Source organism: Lagenorhynchus albirostris, chromosome 10 (assembly GCF_949774975.1).
Source record: "Lagenorhynchus albirostris chromosome 10, mLagAlb1.1, whole genome shotgun sequence".
Taxonomy (NCBI): domain Eukaryota; kingdom Metazoa; phylum Chordata; class Mammalia; order Artiodactyla; family Delphinidae; genus Lagenorhynchus; species Lagenorhynchus albirostris.
This window is the reverse complement of record NC_083104.1, coordinates 70807895-70831251: the sequence shown is the minus strand read 5'-3', so window position 1 is coordinate 70831251 and position 23357 is coordinate 70807895. Positions and strand designations below refer to the sequence as shown.

Below are 23357 nucleotides of genomic sequence, written 5' to 3'. Positions count from 1 at the left end.
TAGGGATGGAGGGCAGTCAGCACTTGGGGCCCAGCTTGGGGCTGCCCTGGAGATGACAGTGGAAATTGGGTTGGCCTCCTCTGATACAGAGGGAGGGAGTTCAGAGTTCCCAGAGCTGCCAGAAGTGTCCACATCCCAGGATACAGTGGGTGTTTTTGCATATAATATATGTAACCTCATCTGAAAAGAGGGAGATAAAAATGTACAAACTTCACAGGCTGCTGTAAGGAGTCAGGTGCCTGGTACATGGTGAGTCCAGGGTGCTGCTCTGTATGTCAGTGTGGGGTGTATGTGATTGATGGGAGTTTGTGTGTGTGGTTATGAGGTTATAGGTGTCTACATACATGTATATAGATGAATTGTGTATGTGCATGTCTATGAGAGTGTAACGATAACTTAAATTAATAGAATATGCATCTATTCTCTTTATGCTATAATAGAACAATATTGTAATAAAATTTAGTTATAATAATAGTTCTCAACATTTATTGTATATTTACTCTTCAGAATGAGGTAGGACTTATTATTTTCATTATACTGATTTAGAGAAGTTGAGCAGGTTGCCTGAAGTCACATAGCCTGGACGTGGTAGGGATTCTAACCCAGGCCCAGCTGAGTCCGAAATCCATGTTCTCAATCCCTGCAGAAGACCACTTCAGGGTTTCCCAGGAGTTCTGTCTTAAAAGGCAGGGTGTGTCGTGGTGCAGGAACCTTCTTTTCCCCCTCCGGGGTCTCCTGCTCTGAGCAGGGGTGGGACTTGTTGAAGCCCCTGCCCCAGGACATACCTGTCTCCTGGATGCTCTTCTGAGCTGCTGACACAGGTGACGAAGGACCCCTGGCAAGAACTCTCCTGCCCGGCCCGGGGAAGAGATGGGTTCAGACAAGGCTTCCTGGGGCTCCTTGGATGCCTCAAACGTTCCCCTACAGTGAAGCCCTTAGTAAGCACTTGTTTAATCAGATGTGGAGAAAAGGCTGGGGGGCTGTTGGGTGAGAAGGGGACAGTAGGGAGTCGTGAGAAGAACCCAGGAGACCCCGCACTGACAGGCCATGTGGTATCACAAAATACCTGTAGTGATATTGTATAAAATATACCTTGACATGACCTGGGACCTGCCTCACATTTTAGCGCCCATTCCCACCCTTATTCAACCCTCTCCTCCATCCTGCCCATTTCTCTTTATTAGTGTGGTAGACTGCAAAGGTGGCCCAAATTTTCTCCCTCTGTGTAGCCATGACCGGTGCCTGCCTCTCTCAGCCTCGGTTTCCGTATCTGTGAACCTAGATCATCTGTGGAGTCCCCTCCAGCGCGAGCCTTCTATCCATCTTCCGCAAAGGCACCAAGGCAGGAGAGGCTTCAGAAAGGGTTGGGTATGGGGTGCAGGGGAGGGGGGAGGTGCTGCCCAAGTCCACTCAATAGAGCTTTCGCTAAAGCCTGGCCCCGTGGAGCGACCAGCCAGTTTTTCTTGGGACAGAGCCATAGCTACCATGTATTGAGCGCTGGGCTAAGTGTACCCTAGAGCATGAGCTCCAGGGCCAGGCTGCCTGGCTTGGAATCCCAGCTCTGCCACTTACCAGCTGTGTGACCCTGGGCAAGCTGCTAAACCGCACTGTGTCTCTGTTTCCACACCTAGCAATCGAGGAGTATAGTAGCACCTACCTAATAGTGCTGTAGGGAGGGCTAAGTGTGTGGGTGCTTGCAGCATGTACAGGACCTAGAACAGTGCCGTGCTCAAAAAATGTTAATTATCATAATTAACTTCTATAATGTCTTTATTTCTCATTTCCAGGTGAGGAAACAGAGGCATAGGGAGTTCTAGGGGAGAAATAAAGACCTATGGGTTGCAAACAGGCCTCTCCCTTGGGTCTAGCAGCCTCGAGCAAAATGCCTTATATGGGGCTTTGCAGACTCCATGGCCACAGTCCCCACCACTCCCTGTTGTACCACACCCTGCTAGGTCTCCACAATTAACAAGGTAGCAGATTTGGCCATGCCTGCAGCATCTCTACCTCCCCTGCCCTGCCCTGCCCCTTGGGACTCCTAGGATAGCATCTGGCCTGGTCACTTACTACTCACTCCTGACCAGAGGCCCTTCCCCTGCCCTCCTGCTGCCTGGCCCTCCTGTACTCTGACCAGAGATACAGATCTCCTTGTCTGCAATGCCACTAAAAGTAGAGATAAAATCTCAGCCATAAGGCAGGATGTGGAACTTACCGTGCCCACAGGAAGTGCTTTGCTGGCTATGGGGCAGTGGGGGCAGTGGGTGAGAGCAGAGGGCAGCCGAGAGGGGCAGAAGCAAGAGGCAGAGTCATCACCAGTTTTCTTTCCTGTCTCTTAAGTGTGGGCATGAGGAGGAAGAGAAATTAGGTCTGGTCATCCCCACCCTTGTCCAGCTTCCTTGGGGCCAGGCCACCTTCTTGTCTTCTATCCACACAGCGGGGTCCCAGAAGCAAATGTGATGCCATGGGATTAATCCAGGAATTCCAACAGACCATCCAGAAACCCATGGTCCATATTCCCTCGTCCCAGCCCTTGTTCATGCTGGTCCCTTCTCCTGGCAACCCCTCCCCTACTCCCCTCCCTGTAGGCAAATCCTCTGTCCATAAAGGCACACCCTTCCAGGAGACCAGGGGACTGCTCCATCTGCAGCTCCAGCTGGATGTTGTGATGCCCTGGGGAGCTCTTTTAAAAAAAACTGTTGCATCTGAGTCTTCAGGGAGGGGCTTAGGCATCAATATTAAAAAAAAAGAAAAAAGAAAATTTTGTCTGATGATTCTAAAGCCCTGTCTCTAGGACAGTGGTTCTCAAATTGGAGTGGGCATCAGGATCAACTGCAGGATTATTCAAACAGTTTACTGGGCCCCACTCTCAGGGTTTCTAACTGAGTAGGTCTGCAAATTCCAATAGGTCTAGAATCTGCAATTCTGACACGTTTGCTGGTAATGCTAATGCTTCCGGTCCTGGGACCCCGCTCTGATAACCTACTGTTTTGCAGCTCCCCAGGCCAGAGCTATCTGTTTCCTGGGTCTCCGCTTGCTTTGGGTCTCTTAGGCCTGTCTCCTTTTCGAATCCAGGTCCCCAGGGGTAGGAACCACTCTGAGACCATTTGGTGACCCCTAGTCTCTGGTATGGTCAGCCCTCCCTCCCCCATCCTGACTTTCTGCCCTCACCTCCCATTAAATTGACCAGGGTCCAGTCTTAGCCCCACCCTTCAGGACAGGTGCTCAGGAAATAGCTACTGCTTAAGGCAGGGTGAGGTGGACAGCACCAGCCCCGAGAGTCATCGGGACCTGGGGGCGGTGGGGTCTGAAGCTCCCGTAAAAGTGCTTGGAGCCAGGGTGGCGTTGCTGGCACCAGGGTGGAGGTGTCCAAAGCAGCCCAAAATGCAGGTGTAGAAAGACCCATCATGTTATTTTACTTTCCCGCCCTGTGGGGGGTGTTTGATCACTGTTTGAATTGCATTTTTTGGTTAATAATAAAAATGATAATACACATGCAAGAAATAGACATTTCCGGGCTTCTCTGGTGGCGCAGTGGTCGAGAGTCCGCCTGCCGATGCAGGGGACACGGGTTCGTGCCCCGGTCCGGGAAGATCCCACAGGCCACGGAGCGGCTGGGCCCGTGAGCCATGGCCGCTGAGCCTGCGCGACCGGAGCCTGTGCTCCGCAGCGGGAGAGGCCACAGCAGTGAGAGGCCGGCGTACCGCAAAAAAAAAAAAAACAGCCATTTCCTTCTCCTTTCTTCACCCGGCCTGGAGGCGGTGGAGTGGTGGGGGGGGGGCCATTGTTCGGAGGAGGGATGTCCATCATCTTCCAGGGGGTCCTGGGCCTTGAGGGCAGCAGATAGCCGGGTGACAGTGGGGTTTCACTGGGAGGCCTGTGTAGGTGGAGTCTTCCTTGGAAGCTGGGGGAGTTTCAGGGAAGCCTTCTGGGGGGTGAGAAGAGGTGACGGTAGGTCCTCCAGCCCTGCAGGGGGGTGGTGAGAGGAGCTGGAGTCAGAGCCCATCAATCTGCAGATGAATGGACTGCTCCAAGGTCACACTCTGAGCACAGGGGTGGGGTCTGTCTTGTAGGATGCAGTGTCGCCAGTGCCTGGAGAGAGGCTGGTGTGTAATGCGTGCTCAGTATAGCTTTATGAAGTGAGTGAGCGAGCGTGAATCGGGCCCCAGTCGTGTGCTCAGAAGCGAGGACACACAGATGCTTTACCCGTGGTCTCTGCCCTGCAGGAACATCACCATTTAAGACCCAGGGACTGGTTCCCAGGAACTTGTACAAGGAGGAGCTCCCTGCCTCTGCCCACAGTGATCCAGGCCCAGCCTGGCTCTAGCATGGGGCTCGCAGCCTGTCCCTCCCCGCGGAGAGTTTGCAGCAGCAGCCCTGCCCCCTACCCCCCCACCCCCCACCCCAGTTCTACCAGTGGGTCTGTGGGGTGGGGCTCCGGTTCGTTTTCTCCTGTTTGCCTAGGGAAATCACAGCCTGTCCTCTGCTTGTTTACAATTGGTTTGGGGACAGCACCTGCCCCAGCTCTTACATCCCTGAGGGGTGCAGTGTGGCCAGGAGGTGACACACTATCCTGTCCACCCCCTGCCGCCTCTGTCCCCTCCCTGCCCTGGCCAGGTGTGCTCTCAGCTGCCCCTGCCAGCGAGGCACCCTCTGGCTTTGCCATGGGCTGATTGGAGCTGCAGGGCTGTGGGCCTCAGAGGCCGGCTGGCGCAGCCCCTGTGTTGTCGAGAGGAGGGGACCGGGATCCAGGGAGTGCGGGGGACCCGCTCCAGCATCCATTGGGGTCAGCAGGCAAAACTGAGTAGGGGCCTGGCATTGTGCCGGCCAAGCAGGGTGGGTGGGAATAAAGACACGGCTCCTCTCCCAAAACTGATAGCCTGGTGGGGAATTTCAGTAACTGCAGAGGACAGTGAAAGGCAGAGTGATGTGAGATAGTACAGAGCCGTGGACTAAATGACCACAAATGTGTCGACGCCTGGCCCTTTGGTCTGAAGAGCATTCTTCCTTTTTTTTTTTTAATTAATTTTTATTGGAGTATAGTTGATTTACAATGTTGTGTTAGTTTCAGGTGTACAGCAAAGTGAATCAGTTTATACATATCCACATAGCCACTCTTTTTTTAGATTCTATTCCCATCTAGGTCATTACAGAGTATTGAGTAGTGTTCCCTGTGCTATACTGTAGGTTCTTATTAGTTATCTATTTTATGTATAGTAGTGTGTATATGTCAATCCCAATCTCCCAATTTACCCCTCCCCCCCGAAGGGCATTCTTCCTTGGTCCAGAGAGAGTTTTTACAGAAGGGCTCATGCCAGCACTGAGACCTTGGCTCAGCCCTTCTCACCCCTTGAGCTCCAGAAAGGGTGGCTCTCTCGATCCCTGGGTCCTCCCACCCGAGGGTCACCTCTGCAGGCAGGCCCAGGAGCCTTCCTTCCTGGACAGGGTCCTTTCTTCCCAGAGGCCTAGAGGCTGCTGAGTGAGAGGTGAGGCCACAGGGAGGCTGCTGGCTCCTGAGCTACCCGCCTGTCATTTGAAGCCCTGGGCCCTGGGGCACACGGTGCTAAATTGGGTGCAACAGCTCAGGCATCTTTGGGCACACCTGTTGCTGAGCCCCAAGACTTGGGCTTGGAACCGGAGCAGTGCCTCTGCTCCCCCACCCCACCTCCAGCATCCCTCTCTTCCCCCCTCTTTCCTTTGCCCCCACATCCCTATCCCTCTGACCCTTCATCTAGTTCCAAGGCATCTGGAACATCAGGCCTAGATGCGGGTGTGTCTCCCTGTCCTGCTTCATCTTCTTCATTTCATTTTTCTGCCTCCCTCCTTCTTTTGGTGTATTTAGAGGGTGTGTGAGGCCCGCCCTGCTCCCCTAGGGCCTTCCCAGTGTGGACCTCTGAGCTCTGCTGTCGGGGACCCAGGGGAATGGCCCAGGGCAGGGTGAGGTGGGTGCGAGGGAGCCCAGCATCATGCAACCCCCTGCCCGTGGCCACCAGGGGCATGTGGTGGCTGGGATGCCCTGGGGTGGGTGGGAGATGAAAGGGCCTGGTCCTGTGGGCTGAGGGGCAGCCCATAGTCTGGGCCAGCTGGAGGAGCCCCTCTACAGACAGCCCTGGGTGTCACTGGCTCCTCAGACCTGTGACTAACTATAGCTTTTCATCCAGTAGGTTTGGCCTAATCATAATGGGTTTCAAAGCCAGGTGTGAGAAGAAAATATTAGAACTTCTATTTCTATGTATTTCTATCTCATCGTTTTGTCCCTCCTTTTATGGTGAAGTATAGCATAATTGCCAAAAGGAGCATAAACCTATATGGATAATGTAATAAATAATTATAAAAGTGAACACCCGGGCTTCCCTGGTGGCGCAGTGATTGAGAGTCCGCCTGCCGATGCAGGGGACACGGGTTCGTGCCCCTGTCCGGGAAGATCCCACATGCCGCGGAGTGGATGGGCCTGTGAGCCATGGTCGCTGAGCCTGAGCGTCTGGAGCCTGTGCTCCGCAATGCAAGAGGCCACAACAGTGAGAGGCCCGCGTACCGCAAACAAACAAACAAACAAACAAAAGTGAACCCAGGTTACCACCACCCAGATGAAGAAACAGAATGTAACCTGCATTCTGAAATCAGCTTGTGTGCCCCACCTTGGTCATAAGCCCCTCCCCCAGAGCAAACCACTATTGTGACTTTCAAGATAATCGGTTCCTTGCTTTCCTTTATCATGTAACCACCTGTACCTGCATCCTTTAGCAAGAGAGTTTAGTTTTGCCTGGTTTTGAGTTTCTAGAGCTGGAGTGACACTGAACATGTTCTTTTGTCACGTTGTGAGATCCGTCCACCATTGTTGTGTGTAGTAGCTGTGGTGTGTTCATTTTCACTGCTGTATAGTATCCCCTGTATGAACTTGTTACCATATTTGTATCCATCCCGCCACTCATGGACCTTTGGGTTGCTTTCCTTTTCTGGCTACTGTGAACAATGCCGTAAGAACATCCTGGAATTTGCTTCTTGGTACACTGGTGCATACACTTCTCCAGAGTCCATATAACCCGGAACGGAATTGCTAGAGCACAGGGTATGCAATGCATATTTCAACTTTAGTAAATACTGTGTTAAGTGGTTGCACGCTCTGTATCCTCACTAACACTTGGTATTGGTAGACTGTTTCAGTTCTGTCCCACTGGTGAGCGTGTAACAGTATCTCATCATGGGTGTAATTTATATTTCCCTTCTCACCTTTTTTATAGATCTATTTTTGTGTATGTTTGCTCACATGCATGATATATTAATACACTGGTATTTATAAGCAATTCCTGAGAAAAGGAACTAATATTGGGGGTGCTCAAAATTTTTTACTCACAGGGGTGAGTGATCAAGATAATTGAAAGACCACTGAAATATTGAATGCCAGGGAGGGGGCTGGTTTATAGGTTGGCGAGGGGTAGGTGGTCTTGGGACGAGATTCCCAAGTGGCACTGGCTGCCAAGGAGGCAGCTTTGCCCAGAGGGTACTGAGCCGACAGGGTACTTACCAGCACCGTCAGGCCCTCCTGCCTGGCACATCTAGGGCTCCAGCAGATAGCCTTCAACTTAGAATTGGCAGGTGCCCGACTTTCAGGTCCTTTTAGGGCCATAGTTCTCTTTGTCTCCCATGGGACATTTGGCAATGTCGGATGACATTTTTGGTTGTCACAACTCAGGGAATGCTACTGGCATCTAGTGGGTAGAGGCCAGAGATGCTGCTAAAGGGTCTGAAATGCTCAGAACAGCCCGGCAACAAAGAGTTATCCGGCCCCAAGTGTCAGCCGTGTTGAGGTTGAGAAACTCTGTTCTAGGGAAGGATCCAGGAACGTGAGATTTGCCATGACCTCGCTGTGTGGCCCTAGGGAAGTGACTAAATGCTTTGAGCCCTAGTGTCCTCATCTCAAAAGGACGGTGGCAAGTGTTGCTGCCCCCTCCCCTTCGTAGGTTGTTGTCAGGACTGGGGAGAGGGTGGCTGTGTAGGCATCTTGGGGAGCATCCCAGCAAAGGGGCCCATGGCCATTGTTTCCAGGGGGTGGGGGTTTCCAGCGCCGGCCCTTCCCCTCGACGGTGCTCCCTATCCATCCAGTGAGCTGGAGGCATCAGGTGATGGCCGTGGGCCTCCTGCTACTCCAGGTCTCAGAGTGCTGTGGGGGAACTGCCCCGAGGGCCCCTGCCTTTTGATGAGGGCTGCAGAAATGAGGGGCTCTCTGGGGAGCCCTGGGGCCCAGGAAAAACCATTTCTGACTTTGTCCTCAGCTGGGTGGGAGTCCAAGGTTGTCTGGGGTGATAAGAGGTGCTTATCATACTCCTTATCTGAGGCCCCATTTCAAGTCCGGTGGTGAAGCGTGGGAGCCAGAGGTCATCCTTAGGGGCTTTGTACACCCAGGCCAAGCTTTGTGTCCTTCTGGAGTTTGCTATCTCAGGGAGGGCCCAGGATTGGGTCAGAGTCTGGGTCAGAGCTCTCCGGGCCTCTTTGACCTCCCCGTTCTGAGGCTCACCTCACCCCCTGCGTCTTCAGGAGCCTTGGCGTGCCTAGCCTCCCCGCCACTACACTATCCCTTCCTGAGACATACTCTTGTGAAAGGGCCTAGTAAACTCATCCACCCTGAGGTGTAGATGACTAACGACAGCTCAGTGACTGCCTGCCTTTCTTGACAAGCAGTATCTAACTACTAGAGATGGGAGTCCCTTAGCCACCAGAAAGAAACACTAGCGAAATGTCAAGTGTCTCAGGCTGTTGGAGAAGTGCTTCGGGGGCTGAGGAACCTCTGAAATCTCAAGTGTAGCAAGAGCATTTTCCCACAAGTGAGAATCGTATGGTGGCTCAGATCTCCCCAGAGCTTCACAGGACTGTGCTGGGTCTCAGGGTCCATTTCAAGGTGGGCCAGAGTGAGAGTGTGAATTGGGTGTCTGGAGGCCCTGGGAAGGCCAAAGGCTGAGGTCACAGGTGTGGGGTCAGTCAGGAAAGTGGTGAACCGTGGGGCTTCTGGCTAAGGGGGCACACACCTCCAGGAGGGACAGGGAGGATGTGTGGGTTAGGGTCTGGCCCGCCCGGGACCTAGTAGAATTCCTGCAGATCCTTGCCCCTCTGTGCCTCTCCATCTCGGGGCAGGGGCAGCTTGGCCTGGGGCCCTGTGTGGCTCTGTGGCCAGTGGGGCTGTCATTGGCTCAGTCTGGAGTAGGGAGGGACCCTGTAGGTGGCCTGGAGCCCCGGGTCCACGAGATGGGAGCTGGGAGCCCATCGGCGTTGGGTAGGGTTGTGGGTGTGAGAGGCCTTCCGGGCGTGTGGTTCCCTCTGCACTGTGAGTAATCCTCAGCACACTTGCAGCTCCCAGGGGATTGTGCAACTTCCTCTCAGGCCAAGGTGCGGGGGGCTGGGTGAGAACCAGCCCTGGGGAAAATGAGGAAACTGGAGCCGGCACAGGGGCCGGGGGCACGGCCCTGGGCTCTGGACCCCCAGAGAGCTGAGCCTTCCTGGGAGCCTCCTTCCAGGGCGCTCCCCTCTCCAGTTACGCGGGCATGTGTGCACGTGTGTGTGGCGGGGGGGCGGGGGGGTGGGGGATGTCTTTGGGGAGCTGAGTTAGTGGGGATGAGGTCCCGCAGGCTGCACTGGCACGTGGGTATCTTTTGAGCGGAGTCAGGGCTGGGGAAGCAGGTGGTGAAGGGAGGGGCTGGGGAGAGAGAGGATGGGATGGTGGAAAGCATGTGAAATCAGGAGAAGCAGACTGCCAGTCCCACCTCTGCGGAGCCGTGCAGCCCTGGGCAGTGTAACTACGCGCTCCCTGCTTCCTCTCCTCCTCTCCCGGGCTCGTCTGAGCCTCTGGTGAGAAGGTAATGGGCATGATGCACTTAGCCCGGCGGCCAGGCTGCAGGAAATACGCACTGACGTCAAGACTGGGAGCAGACGCTGCCGGGCCAGCTGGGTTCAAGTCCTGGCCCTGCCGCTTTTGCAGCTCTGTGATCCTGGGGCCTCAGTCTCCTCTTCTGTAAAATGGAGATGACAGTTACAGTGCCCACCGTGTGGGTTCATTCTGAGGATTAAAAGACTTAATTCACGGAGAGAGCTCAGAACGGCACCTGGCGCAGGTTCATGTCGTACCTGCATGTGAGCATGTTTGCGTGCAAACAGCAAAACACCAGGTTCACGGGGATCATTTCTGATGGCGAGGATCTGAGTGGGGCCTGGGGATACTAATAAGAGCTCCTGTTTCCGGGCCTCACTCCACGTCAGATGCTGGGCCAAAGGCTTGACCTGTACCAGCCCCTTGGACCCTCACACTCACCCTATGAGGTGGGCGCTGTCATCATCCCCATTTCACAGATGGGGACACGGAGGCACAGAGGCATCGCGTGACTTACCAGGGCAGTGATGTCAGCGAGGAGAACAGCAGAATGGTCTGCCTTAGCCCTGCTGGACCTCCTCTGGGTTCGGCTGGAGGTGGGCGGGTGGAGAGGAGGGAGTAGGGTGTGTTGTGAGAGGGGTGGGGGCCCGCCTCACGGCCAGTCAGCTCCGGCCAGGAGCCCTGTCTTCTCTTTGTACCATTTCCAATAACATAGTCAACAAATATAAAGAATGACATTGATATAGGTAACGGCTTTTCGTAGTGGGAGGGAGTGGACTTCCTTGGGCAGAGCTCCCTGCCAGTGGGTGGACTTTCGAGAGGAGGTGAAGGCCACTCCCCTGGGGGGCAGGACAGGGCAGGATGGTCATGAACGTGGCTCCAGATTCAGGCAGCCTGGCTCTGACCCCTGCCCAAGCCGTTTACTCTGGGACCCTGGCCTCAGTTTCCTCACATGTAAAACTCCTCCCAGTCCCTTCCTCTTAAAGTGATCGTGAGGATGAAATGAGATCCCATAAGAGAATGCTTAGCACAGGCCTGACCGGAGTCAGTGTCCGCCACATGGATGCCTCTCTTAGGCACCTGTTACACAGAGAGTCGTGCGCCAGGCAGGGAGCGGGGCTATGCAGATATCCTGGGAGGGCCATTCTTTGAACTGTGGATCGGGGCAACTGATTGGACCCTAATCTGGCCATGAACTCAGCTTAGTGGGTCTCAATGAAAATGCAATGAAAAGGAAGTAATAAATTAAATGGAAAAGAATGATAGGAAACATCCAAGTGTATTATTGCACAGTACTGGTAAGTGTTGTTTTGTACAACTTTTTTGGAGTTTCATGTGCATGTGTACACGCACTCCGTGTGTGTGTGTGTGTGTGTGTGTGTGTGTGTGTGTGTGTGTCCTGGGTCAAACAAAATATACTTTTCTGTGAGTCATGGTCAAAATATTTGGGGCCACCGCCTGAGAGATGATCTCCCTCCCGTGCAGTGATGTTTATGGAGCACCTGCTCAGGGTGAGACCCAGCTCCACACGTGGGAGCCAGACTGGGGGGTTGGGACCCAATTCTTAGCAAGGTGGCTTGGTGAGCGGGCCTGGTGGGGGTCAGCAGACACAGAGGGCAGGGGGTGGTTAGGGAGGGCTTCCGGGGTGATGACATGCATGGGGTGGGGACAGTGAGGGGAGGCGATGCCTGGAGTGAGTGTTTGACTTGGGGTCTGGAGATAGAGAGCCCCCCAGTGGGGGCTCCCTGTCAGTGGAGGGCTGCGGGGCCAGGCCTGGCCAGAGGTGAGGGTGAGAGTTGTCTCAAGGCACTGGGTGAGGGCTGTGCACGTTTTCCCTGGCTGGGGTGGGGTGGGGTAGAGGAGGACTCAGGTTTACTGATGTTCCGCCCACCCCAAGACTTGCAGGATCTGCGGTGACGGGTGGGACTCAGGGCTCAGATACTCTCCCTCCTCCCCTTGGCCCCTGGGAGTCTCCTGAGTCTTCTCCTCCTTTGTGCTGCCCCGGCTGGCTCAGATGGGCCGGGCCTGGCCTGGGACCTGGCTCAGCCCTGTGCCCTGGTCCAGGAGCCGGAAGCCTTTCTATGACTTAGATCTCTGCCCGGGCTAAGTTGGGGTCTCCGTTTCTTCATCTCTAAAGTGGGCATATGAATCCCTGAGCAGCCAGCCGTCTGGGCGGTGATGCCCACCTTGTGACCTAACGGGGATGAGCTGGCTACAGGAAGTGTGGCGAGCTCTGGGTGGGTTGTAACTGTTGTCTCTAAGGCTGGGAGGGCTGGGGCAGGTCATGAGGATATCAGCTGCCTCGCTGGAGAGCCCCCCCCACCTCCCCACCCCGTGACCTGGGGCAAGGGTGGGGAGAGGCCTGTGACCCATGGTGAGCTGGGGATACCCCCGGCTCTGACGGGGAGGTGGCCCATTAGGGGCCCCAGGGGATGAAACCCAGACTTGGCCTGGGTCTGGGAAACCCAACCTCCAGAGCCCCCACCTACATGGGGTACCCGAGGAGCCCCAGCTTGGAGGCCTGTGATGCCAGGTGGAGGGTCTGTGTCCTTGGACTTTTGGCAGAGGTCAATTTTCAGGAAGCTGTGGGTGGCTTTGAGGCTGCCAGACCCAGAGCCCAGAGGCTCAGGCATGAGCTCCCACAGGAGGATGTGGTATTTAAAGAGGTCACGTATATTGAGTACCTACTGTATGCCAGGCACTTCTGTATATTTGCAAATTGAATCTTCACAGTAACCTCACGTGCAGGTCTTTTTATCATCCCGTTTTTAGGTGAGGAAACTGAGGCTCAGAATGGTCAGATCTCTCTCGCTGGCTAGTGAGTGGCAGAGCTGGGCCGAGGGCATGAGTTCTGGATTCAGGCTGCCAGGGTTGAAAGCCAGACAGTAGCACTTGCCAGCTGTGCAACCTTGGACACAAGCCCGAACCTCTTTGCGCATGCGTTTCTTGCTCTGTGAAATGGGTATAACCACAGTGTCCTCCTCAAGGGTTGTTGTGAGAATTCCATGAGATTATGGAGGTCAAGTGCTTGGTACATAGGACACCATCTCTCCTGTCTGTACCAGGGAACCATTGTGTGGCCCGGGGCCCATTCTCTGGTCTCCTTGGGTCCCAGTCTCCTCAGCTGTGTGACGCAGGGTACTGACCCCTTCCCTGCCCTTCTCAACAGAATTGCTGAGGATCAGATGGGATCAAAACCCCGGAAGGGTCCTGGGGGAGGCCTTCACAGAACAGAAATGCTAGACTCTTCAGCCCCCAGAGCTACCAGGAATTTTTCAGGGCTTGGAGCTAACTGCAGGTCCCGATGTATTTTGTCTGGGCCTGCTTCAAGCTTTCATGTTTCTTGCTGGCCCGTGGAGGCATTTGAAGTGCTGACCCCAGATCTACTCCAGAGTTTCTCAAGAAGTGTTCTGTGGAAGGGTTTGGTGATGAAGCAGGAGTGGGAGAGTTGAAAAAAAAAAATGGATTTCTTTGCTACAGGACTTGTCAGAGCCTTTGATATGCGAATATTCTTTATGCACCTCCAGTGTGTGGTCATGGTATACTTCAGGATATTTCAAAGGCCTGGTGTTCAAAGCTCCATTTTCCAGATGGAGAAACTGAGACCTAGAGTGAAGCCTAGGAAATGATTTTCCCAGATCATGCAGTTATCGCTAACAGAGCTGTGACTAGAGTCCAGGGCTCCTGACTCCATGGCCCGTGCTCTGCCCAGGACACCGGCTTCTTGCTCTTCTTCAACGTGTGTGGTCTGCTCCCTTCCTGAAGGCTCCTCACCTTTTTCTGGCCCCTTCCCTCTGCCTCCCAGCAGCGTTAGAGGGTGTCCTGTTCCTTCTGGGTGTCGCTGGAAGAGGAGCATACGGGCTCCTGGGAGATGCTTCTGGGCTGGTAGATGGCAATAAGGCTTCATCCCAGCTGAGGGGCTCCTAGCAAGTTAATTCAGTTTTCTGAGCCTCGGTCTCTTCAACTGTAGAGTGATACTCATCACCTTGTCTCTCACCTGCAGGTACTGAGGGGTTCAGCTCTGACACCTTGTGTGAATGTGCTCTGTTAATCTTCAATTCGTGTCCAGATGTCCATGAGTCTAGCAATTCTGATCATTTCGGGGTGGGGGCGATGAGGGAAGAGCATGGAAGAAATGTGGGAGCCCCTGGCCGTGGGATCTGGCTTGGTTCTGACTCCCAAGTTCCGATTTGCTCCCCACATCTGATGTCCGCCCTTTAGTATATTGCTGGCCCTCTCTGGTCTCCGTTCCCCTGGTCACCTAGGAAGTGGGCTGGTCCGGCTGACACTAGGGACCCGTTTCACAGGGGAGGGGAGGGGAGCCGGGGGCATGGTTTCCCAGTGTCCTGTGGGGAGCTGGTGTCACAATTGGGAAGGAAACTCAAGTGTCTCCGTGCCTCAGTACGGCTCCGCCTCGAGCATGGTGGTCTGCAGAATCTGCCCGCTCCTCTGATCTCCCGGCCCCTTCAGGCAGGGAGAGTGTGCGGGCGTGCCCACATCTCTGTCCACTCAGCAGTTGGGGTATAAATATCCCAGGCTCTCTGCGGGCTGCGGGGGCGCTCCGGGTGCAAGGCTGGGGGGTGGGCCAGGCTGGCTTGGGAGGTGGGAGGTGGTGGTGCCTCCCTGGCAGTGTCCTCTCCCCGAGGGCTGTTTGCCCAGGTTATTCTTAGCACTGACTCATTATAGAGACTATTTTTAATCCTGTTTCTAAGCATTGCCAACATCTGGTGCAGACAGTACTGAAGGGGGTGGGGGTGGCAGGGCGACCCTTTGGGCATTGCTGGGGACCAGAGCCTCTGGCAGGACAGCAAGGGCAGAGTCTTCTGCTTCCTGCACCTGCCACTGCTTAAAACTGGGCATGCAGTAGGCGTCCTATTTGTGCTTGAATGCTGTTGGCTCCCCCACGACCTCATCCTTCCAGCGCCTGTCGGTGGAGGTGGGGAGGTGGGCTGGGGGTTACCATCCCGCCGGAGAGCATGAGCTGATGGTGCTCATCGGGTGGGCTTTCCCACGTCCATCCCTCAGGGATTCACTTGGTCTCTGACCCCTGAAGAGAAGGGCCTCCTCAGAGCAGGAGGGCAAGCCCCAAGCTGGGGCACTTGTTACAGCCACTGCTATGGGAGGAGCCGGCAGACATTATAGGGAAGGAGGGTGCTCAGTGGTGAGTGTGCAGGCTCCAGGGCCGGACTGCCTGGGCTCAAGTCCTGGCTTTGCTGCTTCCTAGCTGTGTGACGTTGGGCAAGTCATCAACCTCTCTGCGCCTCAGTTTCCTCATCTGTGAAGTTGGGGTGGGAGTAGAGTGTTGTAAGGATTCAGTAAAATAATAATGTACCAAGTGCCTACCTAGTAAGTGCTGTATAGTAGGGAGCTGGTGGTATTGTCATTATTGCTATTGCTATTGTTACTAGTGAGAAGCTCTGTGTGTGCCCTGAGTTGGGGAGGAGGCGTCTGGGCTGTTCTCTGAGTGAGGTGGAGCTTGGCATGGGGCTCAAAGGGAGTGGTTGTACACAGGCATCATGATGGGGTGATTTCTGCCAGGCTTCCCCGAGGGGTCAAGGGCACACAGGTGGGTTGGAATGTGGGCTTTGCCCTTCACAGTTTGGGTGAGTCACTTTTCTTTATTTTCTTCTTTTTTTTTTTTTTATATTCTTTTCCATTATGGTTTATCACAGGACATTGAATATAGTTTCCTGTGCTATACAGTAGGACCTTGTTGTTTATCCATCCTATATGTAATAGTTTACATCTGCTAATCCCAGACTCCCACTCCATCCCTCCCTTACCCCCTTTCCCCTTGGCAACCACAAGTCTGTTCTCTAGTCTGTGAGTCTGTTTCTGTTTCGTAGATAAGTTCATTTGTGTCATATTTTAGATTCCGCATATGAGTGATATTATATGGTATTTGTCTTTCTCTTTCTGATTTACTTCACTTAGTGTGATAATCTCTAGTTGCATCCATGTTGCTGCAAATGGCATTATTTTGTTCTTTTTTATGGCTGAGTAGTATTCCATTACATATACGTACCACAGCTTCTTTATCCATTCATCTGTCAGGGGATATTTAGGTTGTCTCCATGTCTTGGCTGTTGTGAACAGTGCTGCTTTGAACCTGGGGGTGCATGTATCTTTTTGAATTACAGTTTCGTCTGGATACGTGCTCAAGAGTGGGGTGGCTGGATCATATGGTAATTCTATTTTTAGTTTTCTGAGGAACTTCTACACTGTTTTCCATAGTGGCTGCACCAACTGACATTCGCACCCACTCCCTTAACTTTTCTGAACGTCCATTTCTTTACCTTCATGACAGAGATGATACTACGTAGGCCATAGAGTTATGGTGGAAAATAAAGCATTTGATGTTCGTGGAGCATTTTACCCGGTGCTGGGCACACGGTAGGACCTGAATCCATGAGACTTTCTTCCGTTTGTTTTTTGCTGTGTCCCTTTCCCATGTGACACCTAGGGTGCCCTGGGTCTGGAAGGTTTGGACGGCGGGGGCTGGGGTCCTAGCTCTCAGTGAGCTATGTGAACACTCATAGCTTCCCCTGGCCTTCTGTAACACCAAGAGGCCAGAGAAAACTCTGGTTTTCAGACCCTTTCTCAGAACCCCTGGGGGTGCCTCGGGGAAGGACTAGGAGAACAGGGTGGTGGGGGGAGAGGCCCCCAGTTGGAGGCCAGGTGGTCTGGCCCTTCCCCCTCCCCACAAAGCTGCTTCATTCTCATGTTTTACTATCACGTTTCCAGGTAAAATTTGTCTGAAAATGGGGTTCTGCTGTTGAAAACAGCCTGGGAATCTCTGGTGGGTGACTTCCCAGGCTCCTGTCGTTGGACGCCTGTGCCCTCCGACGTGGCAGTGACTCTGGGAGGTGACCTGTGCGTGGGCACTGTCGCCCAGAGGGTGCTGGCACTCCCCGAGGGGCATGGGGACAGGGAGGGGGCTTCCAGGCTGCTCCTGGGGGAGAGGTTTGAGCGCTGCCCTGGCCTCGCGGACTGTGGGACGTGGGTGCCCTGAAGACATACTCAGCCCCACAAGCAAAATCTCACAGGCAGGAGCGAGGGCTGAGATTGGGCAGAAAGGCGCGTGCCACAGCGCAGGTGCATTTGTAGTGAATGCTCAAGAAATATTTGAAAGGAGTGAATGAAGGGGCACCAGCACAGCATCCCAGGGCAGCGGTACCTCTGAGAGGGTGGCAGATCCCCACTCTTCCCCTTCCTCCTTGCCCTCCACTCCCCCTTCCCTTTCTTCTGCTTTGCTTGACCAGCCTTAAGCTACCCCAGCCCTGGGGACAGGCTCGGCCTCGCTCATAAACTTGAGCAAAGACACTTCCTCAGCCTGAGCCTCAGTTCGTTCACCAGTGAAATGAGGATGATGGGCTTGGCTTGGGAGGCCTGCTCCGGTGTCGTGACCTCTGTTCTCAGGGCAGGTCACATGCACACCGGGGGAAGGCCAGCCCCCGTCACCAGGCAGGGCCCTCGGGTTCCAAGATGAGGCTGGGGATGCCGCGGGGCTCCGACTGGGGCCTCCCACTGGGGCCTCCAGGGTGTGATGTGCCTGGGCCATGGCTGGGGTGGGGATGTGGGGGGCTGTGGGTGTGAGAGGAAGGGTGGGCAACCTACCATGTCCGCTGGGCCGGGGCCGCCACCATGACTTTTGTGTGTGACCCTCTGCGAGTGTGGGTGGCCGCCAGTAGGGACACATTTGTGTCCTTGTGAGTGGGTGTGAAAGGGTGTGTGAATCCAGCCGATCAGGGAGTGAGGGCACTTATCTCCTGTTGCTGGGAGCTTCCTGGGCTCTGAAGAGAATGGAAAGTGATTCATGCAAAGGGGCCCCTCCCCAGTTCCCCACTTTAGCCACGACCTGAGGTATAGGGTGGCCTGGCTTCCTCCTTTGCCCCCACTCACCAGAGGCCCATGGCCCCCTCCTCCTTCACCTCAGACCCTGTATCTCACTCTGGGGTAGGGGGGTGCCCGGACCTGCAGTCTGACCCTCCTCTCAGTGGCATTTGGGGCGGGGGCGTGGTCCATGCCTGCAGCTCTAGAAGGCAGTGCACCCCCAAGCCCGGCACAGCTAAGCCCCTGCGGCAGAAGAATTGGCCTTCAGAGGCCCAGCCTGGGACGCCGTGGTCACCACCCCACACCAGGCGAGTGGTTTTCCAGCCAGAGGAGACCTGTGGGGAGGGGTGAGGAGAGGCTCCACCTGCCCACCGTCTCCCCGGCTCCGGCCATCCTGGCTGCAGCCACTGCCTGTGACTCATTCCCCCGGGGACTGAGCCGGCTCCTCTCCTGGGGCACCGGCCCAGGCTCAGAAAGTTGGGGAGGGAGGAGTGAGGCCCTCTGCGCGGGGAGGGGTCGCAGCAGACCTCTCTGGTGTCCTCTGGCCTCTGCAGACTTCACCTTCCCTTTGCCGCAGCCCCAGATTACATAATGGGGCCCAAATGCCTCACAAGTGAGCGGCCCAGCCTGGCAGCTGGACTCAGGAGTCCCTATTCCCCAGTGCCCGCCACCAGCGCACGTCCCCATTCCAGTGCCCAGCTCGCTGGGGGAGTGGGTGGTGCCTCCCACAACCCCCCCCCCACTGTGAGGGGGGGCGCTGGGCAGCCTGGGAGGGGGTGGGGAGGCCCTCTCCAGGGAAATGAATTCCTGGCCTGGCCCCAGATGCCGGCCTGCCCAGCTCTGCTCCGGGCTAACGCTGGGTGCACACACAGCCCCATTGTACGCCTGGGCCCTGTGCCCGCCATGGGCCTGGCACCAGCTCCATCAACAGCAGTGGCTCCGTCAGCTCCTCAGCACCCCCTGCCAGGGCCCGAGCCACTGGGCCCCCGGGGAGGAGGAGGGAGGGCTGGCGATTAGGCTGTGAGTGAGGGTGCCCCGAGCTGAGGCGCCCTGAGGAGCCAAAGGCATACATTTGTTTCTTTGTCAACTGTGGATACAGGGCAGGGAGCACTGTCCCCCATTCACATGGGGCATCAAGACCCCGAGAGGCTGCAGTAGCCTGCCCAAGGGCACACAGCTAGCAAGGGATGGAGCCGGGGTTCGAGCTCAGGCAACCTTGGTCCAGAGTCTTTTCTGCACCCCTTACTGTGCTACATACCCAGTCTCCAGGTCAGGGCTGGGGGAAAGGCAGTGATCCTTCTTTCCCCAGGCCAACGTTGAGGAGCTAGGCAGGCTACTTTCTGGAAAGTACATGTCCCCAGGGTGGAAGGGGACCCTGGAATAGTAGGGTCTGGAGCCGTGTGCTCGTGAGAAGCGTGGTGGTTTTCAAGGATGATACTGGTGGCTGGACAGGCAGAGCAAGTCTCCAGAGTCGGAAGGCAGCTCTGTGCCTCAGTTTCCCTGCCCCACCGGCACTGAACATCCCCTGTGCTTCTTGGCAGGCCATAAGAATGTAGAGGTGAGGTGTGGCCAGGGCTGAGACCTGGACCCTCATCTCCTTCTCCTGTGCTCCATAGGCTGGCTGGGAAGTTCCCTTTTCCCAACCTAGACCAAGGCCTCCTGTTGCTTCTATTCTTAGAGTCTGTCCTGAGCTGCCCCATCTCCTCAGGTTTCCCAGCCTGAAGGGGCCTCTGAGGCCAGAGAGCCTGCCAAGGGGGCAGCCTAGCTCTAGGCTGCGAGGGGGTCCCATCTCTGCCTAGTGCCCAGGCCCCTCAGGCCAGGCTGGAGGGTGCCCAGAATCAACTTCCATGGGTCTCAGCTTATCCACTCATGACCTCCGACCCCATGGGTTTGGGCAGAGCTAAAGCGCCTCCCTTCTTCTCGGCCCAACCTCCTTGTCCCCTGCCCATCGCGGGCACGAGGCCTGGCTCCCCCTTGGTGACACCTCAGCCCTCTCAGCAAATGGACAGGGCAGTTTGCAGGGACCACACGGTTGTGCGGCGCCAGGGCTGGGCCTTGGGGACAGGTGGGGAAGACAGAGGCTGGAAAGGGACACCAAGGCCAGCTCCCTTCTCACCCCACTCTGGAGTCTTGTCTGCTTTCCCAGTCTGCTTGGGCTCAGCTTACTCCGATTATGCTGTCCCCCAAGACAGCCAAAACATCTTCATCCAAGGCCACAGCAGGGCATGTCAAACCCAGAAGGGCCATGTCTGAGTGCCTTCTCCCTGGGAGATGCCAAGGAAGAGAACACCTGGGTACGGCCCTCAGGGAGTTTCTACTACAGCTGAGAAAACTAGGCAGAGTAACTTCTCTGTGCCTCAGTTTCTCATTTATAAAATGGGTACACTAATATTTCCTACTTCCCAGTGTTGTTGAAGGGCAGATGAATTAAGACATGGTAAATCCCTTAGGAACAGTTCCTGACAAATGGTAAGTGCTCAGTTCAGGTTTATTGGTAGTAGTCATAGTGATAGTAGTCATTCTAGTAGAAAAAGTACAATATATGATGTCAGGTAATGCTGTTTTTTCCAAACTAGGTTGTGCGTACCGGTGAGGACAGGGACTGTCTTACTCATCTCTGTATCTTGGCGTCGGGCACAGAGCCTGGCTTGGAGCAGATTAAGTAATTGTTTTCAAATGGTTATCAGAGGACGGTAGAGTCAGGGTGGGCTGCCTGGAAGAGGTGGCCCTAGAGTAGGGCTTCCTGAGATGCACAGGCATTAGACAATCTGTGGATGGAGGATGGGGCAGGGGGTACATCTGGAGGCCTCGAGTGTTGGGGAGAGAGTGAGAAAACCCCCTGAGCCCAGGACTTGGTGAGGACAGGGGGATCCTGGATGCCTTAAAGGCCCATCTAGGGAGTTACGACTTTATCTGGTGGACAGTGGGGAGCCACTGGGGGTGATGAAGCAGGGGGATGACCTTTCTTTGTTGCTTAGTCCATTTTGTTTTGTCCAAGTGTTCTCCACTTCTCCAAAGACAATAAACCCTCTCTCTGCTCTTCAGTCCCTTCTCTCCAATCCCTATGCACCCCCAGCCCACATATCCACGCTCCGTTCTTGGCCTTCTCTGCTCAGCTGTACTGGCCTGCTCCCCCTGCCTGCTCTTGTCCCCTTCCTCTCCCTGGCCCCTGACCCATCTTCCCTGGGATTGGGGTTGGCTGGACTTGGACTTGAGGGGAGAGGGATACAGGCATGGTGTGACCACATGGTGGGAACCCGTGTGATGGTGACCAAGCCAGGACACCCTGTTCTGACATAGCCCGCTACCCGCTTCAGGGAATGACCCACCCCCACCCCCCGCCAATAGTGTGGCTAAGGCTCCTTAGGAAGAAGTTACTTAGCATTTGTCAACCTGATAAATGGAGATACAGATTTCTCTAACAGATAAATTAGAGAGTGATGGGCCTTCATTTTCCTGTTATTAAATTTAGCCTAAAAGGATATTGAACTGCATGGGAACCAGACTGTAGAAAACTACTGTGTCTCTTCTGTCTCCTTTCAAACATCCATCCATCTATCTATCCATTATATCCATCCATCCATCCATCCATCCATCACTTCATGCATTATGTCCATCCATGCATCCATGCATCCGTCCATCCATCCATCATATCCATCCATCCATCCATCATACCCATTCATCCATCTGTCTGTCCATCACTTCATTTATTATATTCATCCATGCATCCATCCATGCATCTACCAGATATCTACTGAGCACCAAATTAGATGCTTTACGTTTAATCCTTATAGAAACTCTCCAAGATGGACACTACCGTCATTTTGTACCTGAGGATACTAGGATGCTGTGGAGTTAAGTAAGTTGCTGAAGGTTACGCAGCCAGTAAGTGATCTGCGATTCAGCTCTACCTGCTTCAAAACACATGTTCATAGTGTGGGATCAGATGGCCTCCCTGGGTGTCCCCAGGGCCTCGTTCTGAGCGTGGAACATAACAGCTTTGCTATTGAATGAACGGACAGGCACGCTCAGGTTCTGGAATGCTGGAGTTCCATAGTTCCATCCTAGGAGCAGCCTGGGGTGGGAGGCTATTCTGGGCTTCCAGTTGTACTGGCATTTGCTACTGGTAACCTAGTGTTGCCATTGCTGCCCCTGTAGTGGAGGCTTCTTGATCACGTCACTTGCAACCCAGCACGTGCCTGTTTCTTCTCTTCATCAGGCTAGCTCTGCTTCTGAGGGCAGTCCTGTCTTCCACAGGTAGGAAAGTTCTAGGTATGTGCTTGGCCACTGCATTCAGCCCCACCAGTCTCCCCCAGCGACTGGGCTCTTGGGCACCTGTCTCCCAGTTTGTCCATAGGACACCCAGCCCCCATTTTACTCTGCCCCCTTTATCGGCCTTTCTTTCTAAGCTGTGGAGTTTGCTGCACAATTTCAGGTTGAAACTGCCTCCTCGGGCCCCATTGGCCGAGACAGGGCTGTGAGTGCAGGCAGTCTACTTGGGAAGTGACCCCAGGAAGCATGGCTAGTGGAGCAGGCTGAGTGAGACACAGAGGGGAAGGAAGCCAGTGAGACGTGTGTTCGGGAGCAGGTGACCGCTGTGGGCACCAGGCTGTCTCAGTGCGGATCTCTGGAGAACGTGCTTTAGAGCTTCCCAGCCGCGGGATGGGGTGAGGGAATTGGGGGTTTATTACTGGCTCCCCCTGGTCTTTGGCCGCGGGAGGGCGGGTGCTGCCTCCATTGGCTCTGGCACGGATGCGTGCAGGTGCTAGCCGTCGGAGGTGCTCAGGTGGGCAGGAGGGACTGGGAGTGTCCAGGGGCCCCGACAGCCTCTGCCGCGCTCACCGAACCCAGGTGTGGTGGCCCGGCCAGTCCCTTGAGTGTGCCTCTGGCCAAACCCCCTTCCTACAGCCCTCCTCTCTCCATGCCCACGAAGCTGCCACTCCACCCCACGCCCGCCACTCTACCCCAGGCAGACCCTTCCCACTGGGGCCAGTCACCGGTACCACATTCATTACATTCAGCAGATACTTAAGGAGCACCTACTATGTGCCGGGTGCCACCATAAGAGGAGGAAGCTGCCAGGATCCCTCTAGATGCTCACAGCAGAGGAAAGGGATCCAGCGTGAAGGAGGTCCTTCCCATTGGTCCGCCAGACGCGGCAGCCCTTTCCGCCCATCTCTGAGCTCTACGTTCTCTCCTAGAGGGCGGGGCCAACAGGCTGGGGGCGGGGCCGACAGACTGGGTGGCCACAGAGCTTGGGCCGCCTTTGAGTCACCTCCCGGCTCTGTCGAGGCTGTGATTGTAGCGGTTTTTCTGACTTCCTTTTCCTTTCTCTCGCTGCCCCTGCCTCTTCCCTCATGGGGCCACTAGCCCCATGGCTGCCACGTGGCTGCCTTCTTCAGTCGGGAACTGAGCCTTCTAGCGCCCTCCCTCCGAGTCTCTATGGGGAACAGGATGCAATTCACGGTGCAATGGCAGGGGGGCGGGGGGGGGTGAGTTTATTCATGGGCACCCTTCTTTGTCCCTGGTGAAAGCCCTGCCTGGTGCCTGCTTCCTGAAGAGGGGCCTCCTCCTTCTTGACTCCTGCCCCCACCCCTCAGACTGCACTCCCACTACTTTCTCCTGCCTTGTAGGGCCCCGGGAGGGGGCAGAACTAAGAAAGGGAGGT

The 23357-nt window shown here is 55.1% G+C and overlaps 1 protein-coding gene across 1 annotated transcript in view; it reads left to right on the top strand.

Moving 5' to 3' along the window:
* Nucleotides 1-23357, top strand: part of TFEB (transcription factor EB) — a 48190-nt gene that overhangs the window by 2791 nt on the left and 22042 nt on the right. The gene's annotated exons all lie outside the window — the stretch shown is intronic.